Here is a 13,302-nt window from a genome sequence, read left to right as displayed (position 1 = left end):
AGAAAGAAGATGGGTGAAAATGGAAGCTCCCCTCTGAAGCAGCCGCTGGGAGAAGCCTAGAGTTCCCAAAAATCTCTGATTTTGTGGGATTGGGTAGAGCTGACTTTGCCACCATGAAGTAAGTCAAGAAAGAGGAGAAGAAAGGAAGAGAAAAGCTTAGCTAGATTGGGAAGAAACCATTAGGGTTTCTTGGAGAAGAACAAACCCCAGCAACTATAAATAGGGCCTCTTCTACCCAACACAAGACAACCCACAACCTCCAGAGAGCAAGCTTTCTCTCTCACTTGCAAACCCAGCCATTTTCGTGCTATCCTTGCCAATTCCCCCCTCATTTCCCTTATCTTGGCAGATTGACAAAAGCTTTGACAGAGTCACTGTCAAGCTACTAGAAACTGCGAAAATCACCCAAAGCTCTCCACCAAACCTCCTTAAAACCTCTCTTCCCTTCAATTAGAACCCCTGTCCTTTGTAGGAACCCACAACTCTGTCTCTAAAGTGCTAAACCCATGATAATTTTTCTCCCATGCCACATGCCTCTCATGCCAAGCCCAAAAGTTTATCTATAAGCATGAAGAAATTATCTGTAAGTTGCTGTTGTTTTGGCTGGTGAAGATAACCAAAATACTTCCAAAGGCCTTGCTGCCCTTTCGAAGCATTTTGGGGCTTAATTTTCGAACTCAGACAAAGGGGACAATTTCATCAGCCCAGCCCACTCGCTTCCGGAAGAAAAAGACCCATACATAAATTGGCGACTCTGCTGAGGATTAAGCCAATATCTCATCCAATGCCTCCAAAGAAGAAGACTAGAAGCAATAACATGACTTCTCAAGAGGGGCCAGACCATGGTGACTCGGAATCAAGGCAAAATGCCTCCTTTAGAGAAGAAGGACGTGCAAGTGAGGGAGCTTTCACCCTTTCAGACCTCATTGCTCCATCCATGCCATGGGTGAAACTCAGAAGGAGATGGCAGACACGATCAAGGAGTTAAAAAATTCGGTCTCTAAGCCGAGTGAAGAAAATGAGAGACACCCACAAGAGGAGTCTGCTGCTGCTAGAAAGGGGTCTGAACAAAAGGGACCATCTTTTGTCACCCAAGAAGACGTCATTGCTATGCTGGAAAAAGAGCTGAGTATAAGCCAAGAGGATTGGAAGTTTATTCCTCAACCACCGTATCCATCAAGCTTGCTCCAGCAGCCATATCCTAAGGGCTATGAAACAATAACCTTTGTCCTCTTTGATGGGAGGAAAGGAAGCCCAAAGGAGCATGTCAACCGCTTCCTTGATGCCTTGGGACCACACGCCGGCAACCATAATCTCCGGCTTCGTGAGTTCTTGAAGAGCCTTACAGATCGTGCTTATACATGGTATACAACACTAGCACCAGGCTCTGTTAGTTCGTGGGAGGATTTGGCGAGTAGGTTCTGCAAAAAGTATTTCCAGCATGAGGAGAGGGTCACAACCACTCAACTCAACAACACACGCCAAAAACATGGGGAGGATCCCGCGGACTTTGTGCACAGGTTCCGGGACCTGGCCTTGGATTGCTATGACGAGAAGGATGAGGAGGCGCTGGTCGAAATTTGCATCAGCAATATCGTGGCAGATTATAGAGTTTATTTGGAGAATATTGGCATCAGTCAATTTTCTCGGCTGCTGGAAGCAGTAAGGAAGACAAGCATGTCTGTCAAACCAGCTAGGCAAAGAAGTTGGAAGAGTGACAAGAAGGAGACGCATCAAACATTGGTTGTGGATGATAAGTCATCGGGTGACTACAACTCACACAAGCGAAAGGATAGGGAGACGTACCCGCCATTACCTTGCAAAGACGAAGAATTCCATGCCATCCTCGACACAATGATTGCTGATGGTGCAATCAAGCCTCTCAGACCTTACAAAATTCCTACCTGAGAGGAGAAAAATGATCCTAGGTACTGCCGTTACCATCAGTTTGTAGGGCACCCAACCACGGCATGTCAAAGCTTGAGGAGGATTTTACATGCTAAAATACATGAGGGAGTCCTCGAACTTCCTTCTAGGAAGCAAACTATTGATGAAGACCCCTTGCCAAAACGAAGGGGAAAAGAAATAGCTGCTGTCATCACATGCTCCGATGACTTACTCGACGACGATGAGTTATGCCACCCATGGAAGAATGACTCAAAGCCACCCGAGGCTATTTGGGAACCTTGTGGAAACATGGAGAAAGCCTACTGGTGCAAATATTCGAAACCTTCCAGCTATAATACCCCATGGCCTCTTGCTGATGGATGGGATGATAGCACAGCTAATGAAGTATTCCCGATGGACGTGCCAGAAGAATGCTACTTGGGGGCTTCGTCCGTGCCGCAGGAAACAGCTGCTGTAACATTTCACAATCTTATGGAGGCTAAAGCAAGTGTGATGCAACGTTATCTAGGTCTGAAGCAGGGACCTACGGCCTCACAAGTCCTCCAAAGGAATCCGAAATTCAAGTCACTCTTTGACCAACTTGGCTTTGGGCCTCAGGCAAGAGAAGCAGCTGTTGTAGCTCTCATGAACATCTCTGCGGAGTCGAATCCTTATTGTTTCGCTGCTCAACTACAAAGGTCATTCTTGGGAAACGACAATGCTATCGTTTTCACAAATGAAGACATGGAGGTTCCATATCCGGATCATAGAAGACCACTTTATTTGGATGGACAAATCAACGATGTGTTTATAAGAAGGGCTTTGGTGGACACAGGTTTCTCTGTCAACATATTGCCTCTATCTGTGCTTACGGCAGCTGGTATTCCATTATCCAAGATAGTGCAATCTCAAACAAGCATCAGCGGCTTCGGAAATAAAAGTGAGGTCACAGTCGGGCATGTGCAAGTAAACTTGAAGGTGTGGCCAATCAGGTCGCTTACCAAGTTTTACGTAGTAGATGTAGATGTGGCTTATCATGCTTTACTTGGAAGGCCATGGCTCAACAAGCATAAACTTGTGGTCTCTACTTACCATCAGTGCGTGAAGGGAAGAATTGGGCTAAGGCCACTTCGTATACCTGGGAATCAAGCACCGTTCAACAAAGACGAAGCTCACTACTCCGAGGCAGAATTTTATACTGAATGCATAGGCGCTGGAAGCAGCCCATCTAAGGATTTCGGAATCTACCTACCCTCGTGGACTGAAATTCGTGATTTGAGCAACAAAGAACTCATCACCATCGTGCCAACAACCATGCCTACAATCATCCCCAATGCTTGAAAGTGACGCTGCCAGATGGACGCACTGTGTACCGCTTATGACGGGATTGAGGGCTCGATCGTGTCCTACGGGAAAGCCCCGAGTATGGAGAAGAAGCCATGCAAACAAACAGCCATAAGAGTCCAGATGACAAGACATCCACATCTTGTGCTTTCCAGGAGCCAATGGCAGCACCTAGACACATGCAAGATGGATCGACAGCCATAGCTGAGCAGCTGGAAGCAATCAATTTGAGTGACGACCCCTCTACCCCAAAGCCTATCTCCATCAGCATTCATTTAACAAGTGAAGAGAAGGAGGCCTTGGTGTCCTTGTTAAGAGAATTCAGAGATGTATTCGCTTGGAGCTATGAAGAAATGCCCGGTTTAAATCCAAACTTGGTAAGCCATACGTTGAATATTGAGCTTGGTACGAAACCTGTTGTGCAGCCAAGGAGGAATTTTCCTCATGAAGTTGAAAACCAAATCAAGGTGGAATTTGAGAAGTTGTTAGCTGCTGGGTTCATCAAGCCAATCAAGCACCCAACATGGCTGGCAAATATTATTCCCGTGAAAAAGAAGACCGGAGTGATTAGAATATGCACGGACTATCGAGACCTCAACCGAGCTTGCCCAAAGGATGAATTCCCACTGCCAACATGGATATCCTAATTGACTCAACTTTGGGTCAAGGTTTGCTGTCATTCATGGATGAGTTTAGCGATTACAATCAAATTAAAATGTCACCCAAAGATGCTGAGAAGACAGCCTTCGAACACCATATGGGAATTTTTATTACACAGTCATGCCATTCGGTCTTAAAAATGCTGGTGCCACCTATCAAAGAGCCATGACAGCGATGTTTCACGATATGATGGGAAAAGAGGTGGAAGACTATGTGGATGATCTTGTGGTGAAGTCAAAAACTAGAGAAGGCCATCGAGAGGTGCTGAGGAAGGTGCTGGAAATGTGTCAGCTGTATGGGTTAAAGATGAACCCCAAAAAGTGCGCATTCGGGGTGTCATCCAGAAAATTCTTGGGGTTCCAAGTGCATCAGCGTGGCATAGATGTTGATCCAGAAAAGACAAGAGCTATAAATTCCCTCGTGCCTTCGAGAAATCCAAAGGAGTTGAAAAGTTTCATGGGGAGATTATCCTATATTCGGCGCTTCATCCCAGGTCTTGCTCCCACTATGAGTGTTTTTGCTCCCTTACTCAAGAAGGGCAGGCCATACGAATGGAGCAAGGAATGCCAAGAAGCCTATCAGCAGGTGCAACAAATAATTACTAAGCTGCCCACCATGAGAGCACCCATTCCGGGACTTCCTCTCAAGCTTTATCTAGCTGCAACGAATACAGCAGTTGGGGCCTTACTCGCTCAAGACGACCATGATGGAAAGGAAGGCCCTATTTACTATGTAAGTAGGCAATTAAGGGGAGTTGAAACAAGATATCCAAAGACCGAGCTCTTATGCCTTGCCCTTGTCTATGCTGCGCAGCGCTTGCGTCACTACTTCCTTGCTCATAAGCTACAGCTCATAGTGAAGTCTGACCCCGTAAGGTACTTGCTCACAAGGCCAGTGCTCTCTAGACGTCTTGCACGGTGGCTATTGCAGCTGTTCGAATTTGATATCACATGCACGACTCCTAGGGCCATCAAAGGACAAGCCGTGATCGACATGCTGGCTCTATTTCCTGAAGAGGAAGGACCAATTCTCTCGGAGGAGGTTCTGGGAGAGCTGCCGGAAACAGTGGCTGTTGTTACAGAGGAAGAACCATGGACCCTTTACTTTAATGGTTCTTCTACGTGAAATGGTGGAGGAGCAAGTGTGGTACTCATCAACCCCGAAGGACAAGCCACAGCCCTCTCATTCAAACTAAATTTCCCATGTACGAATAATGTGGCGGAGTATGAGGCATTCATTATGGGGTTATCTACAGCAAAGGAAATGGGCATAGAGAAGATTAAAATCATTGGCGTTTCAGATTTGGTGCTAAGTCAGTTACAAGGAAGCTTTGCTGTGAAAGAGTCAACATTGGCACCATATCGCACGGCTGCTGAAAAGCTTGTCGGCTCTTTCAAGCAAGTGCTGCTGGAACACATCCCGGGAGTCACTAATAGATATGCTGATGCTTTGGCTACATTGGGGTCAAAGATCTCATTCACCCAAGAGCAGCCCAACATCACCGTAATAAAGAGAGATGTTCCAGCAGTTGAAGCAATGGCTCAAGAGGAGCTGCTGGAGGAAAAAGATTGGAGAAAATCTGTGAAAGAAAGTTTGATCGGAGGAAGCAACATCAAGGACTTGAAGGACTATGTGGTTATCTTCAGCGAACTCTACAGACGCCTGCCGGGAGGTATTCTGACCCGCTGCATAGGACTGACAGAAGCACAAAGAAGACTCCGAAAGGTACATGAAGCCACTTGCAATTTGGAGCCAATAATCAGCCTATATCGACGCCTGCAACGCAAGGGTTATTATTGGCCAGAAATGAAGAAACAAGCAGCTGAAGTTCAAACCAATTGTTCCAATTGTGCAACAATACCCTCCACCGAAGAGTCATTCACCATTTCATTTGCGGAAGATTGGAGGGCCCCATACTTGGCATTCTTTATTGAAGGAGTTCTACCAAGCAACATTAAGTATGCCCACAAGCTCAAAAAGACGCTGAAGAGATACTTCATAGATGGATCCACTCTCTATCGCAAAGGGTTTAATGGTGAACCTTTGAAATGCTTAGGAGAATCTGAGACGCAGCAAGTGATACAGGAAATTCATGCTGGAGAATGTGGTGAACACCAAGGGATGAAAAGACTCTATCGGCAGCTGCTGAATGTTGGGTATTATTGGCCCACCATGAAGAATGATGCATACAATTTCATGAAAAAGTGTCATACGTGTCAAGTCCATGCCAATTTAAGTCACAAGCCTCCCACGTTATTGCAGGACATGCGTACTCCTTGGCCTTTTCACACTTGGCGGCTTGTCTTGATCGGAACTATCCACCCACCTTCTGATGGTTACATATGGATCCTCACAGCCACTGAGTATTTCACAAAGTGGGTTGAAGCAATTCCTCTCTGAAAGGCCACGGGAGCTGCCATTGCAAATTTCATCCGTGAATACATCGTCTGCAGATTTGGAATCCCATACAAGATGGTCACCGACAATGGTACCCCATTTGTTAACAAGCAAGTAAGCTCGATGCTTAGCGGCTATGGTGTCAAGCATCGTCGTTCCACGCCATACTACCCGCAAGGAAATGGCCAAGCGGAAGCCACAAATAAAACTTTGTTGAGAATCCTAAGCAAAATGGTGTATGAGTATGAAGGAGGCTGGAGTGTCCACCTGCCGGACGCTTTATGGGCTTACCGCACCTTTCCAAGGAGTGCCACGGGTTTCTCACCCTATTCGCTTGTGTATGGTTCCGATGCCATATCGCCCGTTGAAATCACTATCCCCACAGCTAGAGTATCGGCTGTCAATGACCTTGAATGGGATGCAAAGACATGCTCAGAATGGCGCTTGTTAGACATCGAGGCTTTGGATGAGAAGAGAATGGAAGCCGAAAGAAGAACAGCACTTTACCACAAAACCATTTCCCAAGCTTACAATAAGGCAATCAAGCCACAAGCCTTCAAGCAAGGAGACCTCGTGCTAAAAGTTGTCGAGCATGTGAGAAGACAAGTCTCGGGACCTTAGAAGTTCGCCCAGCAATGGGAAGGACCATTTGCAGTCAAAGAAGTTTACAGCAGCGGCTATTATCGCTTGGTCTCTGTCAAGGAAGGCATGCTAACGGATCCCATCAATGGGAAGTGGCTCAAGCCCTACTATTGCTAAGTTCATTTCATGCCCAACACTTTTTATTATTGTATTTCCCTTTGTTTTAAATATGAACTCCTTCTATGTTCTCACTTGGTATTTTGGAAAACTCTTGTATGATGCACCATTATGGTAGCATGAACTTTGCAATGAAAATGGAGGAGTATTTTGAAAAAGAAAATCTGTCTCTAAAATATTACACTTCCTTTATGTATCACCAAATTTACCTTGCACCAAATATTATACATATATATATATATATATATATATATATATATATATATATATATAATATCTACGTATATAAAATAATGAAAATATATATATATACACGCCACTTAGCAGTAAAACATGCCAAGCAAAGCCACTCGGATGGGGTCCCGAATCATCGACAAGCATCATGCCTAAGCAAAATAACATAAGCCAAGCTATTACAAAAAGGGCATGCAATTCTTGAGATGCTGGAACGATAGAGCCATTGTACCCTCTCAATAAGCAATGCAAAACATCTGGAATTCTGGGGAAAGCCATGCACACTAGTCTGTTCCCTTCACGGCATGACAAGAAGGTGTTTTTTCAAGCTTGGTAGTTAGACAAGCCATGCAAAGAAAATTTAGAGATTCTACTCCCACCAAAATTTTGGCAGCATATGCCTCGTTTTTTTAGGATTTCAACCTGTCAGAAAATCTCCAGAAATTCACAATAACAAATTCTCCAAATGAGCAATAGATATATATATATATATTACAATAGCCCTCAAGCATTCAGAAATTAATACGAGTTCCAATGAATCAATATTACATTGCAAAGTCATAACGACCTAGTCGTTAGAATATTCAAGAAACAAAAGGCTACAGTCAAGATGAGATAAAGCTGCACGTGCTAAAGACCCACACATCCTCTAGTCTCGAAAGAGCAAAGCCATGTGCCAAGATGATCGGCCACCAAGCCAAGGAAGGACAACCTGCGAAAGGAAGGAGGGCATATGTTAAGGTTAGGTGATGCTGGAAGGCGTAGTCCAATAAGTAAGAAAAAAAAAGAAGAAGGAGGAATCGGGAAAATTTGAACGGGGGTCCTATTAAAATTTTGGCAGCACCCGCCTTGTTTTAAAATGATGCCCAAGCTGTAAGAAGATCTCAAGCAAAACAATTCCACCAACCAAGTAGCATATGAATATATTAAGCAAAAGTTACAATGTGTCTTTGGCAAAAAAAGGGGGGGGGGGGGGGCAAAGGTTCCGGCAGCTAGGACGCAGCAACGCTACAGCACCAAGCTACCGCAATACAAGTTTGAGGTGCCCCCAAAAAGAAATACAACCTAAGTCAGACTAAGCTATACAAGCTAGGAAGGAATGTATTCTTTGATATTGAAAGAAGTCCCGAAACATGCCAAGTCAGTCAGTCCTACACAAAGCAGAAGGCGCCCTATAGAAATTTAAAAAAAAAGAAGGGGGAAAGTCAGAAGAGAACAGGTTGGTATTTGACGAGAATGAAACAAAAGAGAAGGACGGGAAGTCACGAACCTCGGGACCTTTAAGGATGGTTAGAAAGGAATGGTGGAAGTCTTGCGGGAAGATCTTGTTACTGCTTCCACCACGTAGCCAGCACCATCAGGGGAAACACCTTGGGCGAGAAGGAGGGCACGCAATTCCCTACGTTGATCTTCTAACTTGCGCTGCTTAAGATTCAGGGCCTCTGCTGCTGCCCTTATGTCTTTAGAACCAGAAAATGACTCCATGTTGCGAGTAGCTCGCTCCCCGAATATAGCACGTGCTAGATCTTTCACTAAGTTCAAAAGAAACTCTACTCGGAAGCCTAGGGTCATGGCTTCACAGATCGCGTCTCGCCAGCAAACCAAGGGTCCAACAATAGCATAGTACTCATCCCATGGAGCACCAGACCAAGGGTCCGGAAGGCAGCGCACCGTGAGAAGGAAGACGTGATGCCAGCCATATCCATAGGATCTCCGTATCTATCCAGAAACTTCTCCAAGGCTGCAACAATCTTAGGATAAACAAGAGTCCCCTGGAACATTGCATAACCATTGAATCGATGATAAATTGGCAGAAGCTCATCTGCAGACCGAAGGACCTGAACACCGCTATCAAAGAAGGACATAAATGCAGTAAAGGAACTCTCCCACTCCGCCCAAGACATGCTGGATGGGTATCCTGCGGAAACGTCCCAGGTAGCAATACCATCAATCTGAGTGTTCTCTCTGACAGCTATGTCACCAAATGGAACCACTGGAAGAGATGCTGGGGGGGATGGGCTTCGATGTCCAGAGAAGTGGTTGGATATGGGATGGAGTAGGCTGCACCCCATTGAAAACAAAAGTTCCACTTCGGAGAGCTACTAGAAAGGCTGGTGGGATGACAGGCTCAAGGCCCTTTCGAAAGAAATGTGGACGACAGGCTGCAAGGGACTCGCCACTTGAAACGCAGGTGCCTTATCCGGAGAATTCGTCAATGTCAGGGTTGGAGGTGACTCGCCAAGAGCTGCCTCAACTAGTGCGACAAACGGATCGGAGGGGGAAGGCACCACAGGCACAATTTCCATGCTCTGAGCAACATGCCCAATCTGCAAAAAAAAAATAAAAGGGGGGGGGGGGAGGGGAATACATGTATGCAAGGATCAATACGAAATAATGAGCAGGTCGCATGTATCAACAAAAGGGCAAGAAAGGAGCAATTGCCCAACTAGGCAAGAGAAAAAAAAAGGGGATTTTTAGTGAAGCAGGTACCTCGGGGGTACTTCGCGCAGAGTCAACAATAGCTGCCGCAAGGTGCGAGCCTTCAGCAATGCTGCTGACATGCAAGACAAAGATGAGTAGTGAATAAAGGCTTGAAACGCAAAAGAATGAAAGCAAAACAGAATTCGAGATATGCCAAGTACCGGCTCGACACTGACACGACGCATGCTGCTGCCAGCAGACTCATGGAGAGTGTCCGGGCCACTTTGCCCTTCAGGATAATCACCGGAATAGGCAAATACATCCTCATTACGGTCATAAGTGTCGTCCTCATTAAAATCCTCATGCGTGTCACCAATGTCCTCTTGCCCCAGGATGCTAGCCTCGGTTTCAGTGGTATCACCATCGTCGCTGTCATCATCAATCGTCACCACGGTTCTAGCCCCAGAAGCCCCACCATCACTTGTGCGAGTTCCGGTGAATCTTGCGTGCAGGATGCACATGCTACAACGTTTAGGAGTCACCTGAGGAGATGCCGAAGGCGTGTCGTCCCTCTTTCTCTTTGGGGTTGTACCCATCTTCCCTAAAAAGGAAAAGAAAAAAAAAGGGATAATGATAATATATATATATATATATATATATATATATATGGTACATGCATGAAAAGACATTTGAGATAAAAGGACACTTACTACGGAAAGGGGTAGTTGCCAGCGCCTTGCCGACACGACTCTGGCTCTCGGATGCAGCAGGCTTCGAAGGTCGCGGACGTTCCAGGGGAGTTGCTTCTCTAGTCCGGGGAGGACCACTTGGTGCCACCTTTGGGATGAACCTTTTAGACTTACCGGCAGTCTGCTCTTTCTTTGCACTTGGTTTCTCCTCTCGTCCCTGTTTGCTCGATATCGGTGTTGTACTCTTTTCGGGACTGCGAGGCTTTTGCGCTCCCGGCTTTGGTCTCGTTTTGAGAAATTCTCCAACAATGTCACCAGACTTGGAAATAAAGGGCAGGTTATGCTTTTGGCTGAGAGGGATGGCAAGGCGGGCTGTTGTAGGAGGTAGTCTGTCTCCAGGAAAAGATTGGAACTCATGGAGAGAGTCGAGACAGCGGTTCCAGTAGGCTTGGTACCTTGGTGAGAAGCCACCAATCCTCCTCTTACTAGCCAAAACAAGGGGCCTGAAGCTGTCTGGTATATGATCATTGCTCCAGAAGATCCTATGAAGCATGAAGGGGTCATCATGATTGGGAGTGCTTGGTACCCCTTGATCGAGCCCAAACTGTCGCTTGACTCGGTGTGGTGAGTAAGTCACGGAAATCTCCGAACGGCTGTCTCCAAGAGTAGGCAATGGGATAGGAGCAACATTCAACATAGCATACCTTCTGAACTGGCCGCCTTGTGATACAACTGCTGGAACCTCGACGGCATCACCAACATCAACATAAAAGGACACGAAGGTGAAGGTCTCCTGTTAAGCTCATAATTTCATACATATACATGCCCTATTTACTTACTTCTTTTGCTTAGTTTCTTAGATTTCTAAGTTATTTGCCTCCCTTTGTGTGTTTTGTAGGCAAATAGAGCAAGAGAGCATAATTCATGCAATTCAAGCATGTTAAGGCCTAATTTGGATGAATGGATGAAGAGCTTAAAAGACAAACTCATTTTGGCTACAGCCCCCTGCCAGTCCAGTTCCGTAGGTCATATTGCAAGCTTTGTTTCAGCAACCTACACAGCTCGGATGAGGCAGCATTCTTCATGACAGTTGTTCCAATGGGTGTGTACTATAACATATCCAAACTCCAGCCCCATTGGATAAATATGGAGTCTATTACCTAGCAAACACAGAGCCATGCTCAGGATGGATTTTATCAGCGCGCAAAATGAGTTAGCAATTTGTTTTGGCCTTAACTTCCTCCTCCGACCTTGGATTGGCCCAAATGATATATGGCTGGAAAGAAGACATTCTGAACTTCAAGTTTGAGTGCTTAAAGTCTTAATTTGCTTAAGGGAAGCCCAATTCGTAAGCCCTTGAAGTTGCTGGTCATGCTAACCTCAGGATGAGCTATTGTTTCTGGTTGGAAGCTTGGTCATGGTGAGCTAGGCATGAGCTATTGAGCTTGTTGGAAGCTTGGTCATGGTGACATGAAGATGAGCTAGGGCTGCTGGTGGGATTTATTGGTGAAGTGCATCAACCAATTCAAATTTTCTAATACAAGTGCATCAACCATTTCAGATTTTATAAAACAAGTGTTGTATGCATTAGCCATATTGAATTCAGATTTTTCACTTCCTTAGGCCTATAAATAGGGAGGTTCTCTAAGCTTGTAAACACACCCCAAGGGGGGGAGCTCTCAAACACTTCTCTAGAGCTCCCTTCCCTTCTCTCCCTCAAATTCTCTTAGTTTTCCTTTCTAGTTCTCAATTGATTGTAACAAAAATCCTTTTACTAAATTTTCCTTAAGTTTTTCTTAGTTCCACTTTACTTTTCATTATGTAAATTCTTTTCTTTAGTTTCAAGTTTGATTAGTTTCCAAGTTTCAATTATGGTTCATGTTCTTATTCATTATGCTTATAAGTTAATATGCTAGTTTGAATGATTGATCACCATTTAGGCTTGCATGTTAGCTATCTTGGTTTGAATTAAGAGTATACACCATGCTTTAATTCGAATTGAACTATGAATAGGAAGAGTATGTATGGACATTCGACAACAGGGATTAGATACATGCTTGGTTGTTTAAATTGTTCTTCTATGCTTAATGGGTTCCTAATGCTTAATTTTAGGTTAGACAACAAATGATCAAATTAGGGAATTAGGAACACAAGGTTATGACCACACACCATGGCTTAATCATACTTTAGCTAGAATCAATCCATTAATCTAATTGAACTTGGGAACTTATCTGCTTGAGTTAGTTATTTCTTTCTTCCTTGTTTTATTTATTTCTTTGCTTTTTTTCATTTCTGTTTTGTGTAGGGAAAATGAATTGGATCATTCAATCACCAATCCTCGTGGGATCGACCTCGCACTTACATACGCTAAACTACCAACGGTTCGTGCACTTGCGAGTATCACAAGTTGAGGATGCAACTGAATCCATTTTGGTGCAGCTGTATCTACGCAACATCTCCGCTGAGGTTCCGTAAGGATGAAAGACGAAGTTCTCAATGCTATCCAATAATTTTAAGAAGTCCTAGCCTTTCCGTTGCATCCGTTTGAACCATCTGCAAAATAGGGGAAGGTTATCCGGCATGTAAGAACCCTTGCCCCAATCAGCCCGCTTTATGGCATACGAATGAGAGAGTGAATGTACGTCCAGCCCTTTGAAATGCTCCCATAAGAACACCTGCAGGAAACCAGAATTCAAGAAAGTCTCCAAATCCATGGTTCCGGATGCATTTTTCTCCAAAAGCTGGGTCCGATCAAGCAGTCGGTATAGATGCCCCAAGAACATGGGGGCTAAAGGTATCGCGTCGCCTCGAGCTATGGCCAAGGCCAAGGGAAACACACGCTCGTGCAAATAGTCCAGAGAAAAGTCGCAAAGCACGAACCTCCCAAGCCACAGTGCTATAAACGCAGCCA

Source organism: Prunus avium, chromosome 1 (assembly GCF_965620075.1).
Source record: "Prunus avium chromosome 1, drPruAviu1.hap1.1, whole genome shotgun sequence".
NCBI lineage: Eukaryota > Viridiplantae > Streptophyta > Magnoliopsida > Rosales > Rosaceae > Prunus > Prunus avium.
The sequence above is the reverse complement of the archived record's forward strand: the minus strand, read 5'-3'. Positions refer to the sequence as shown.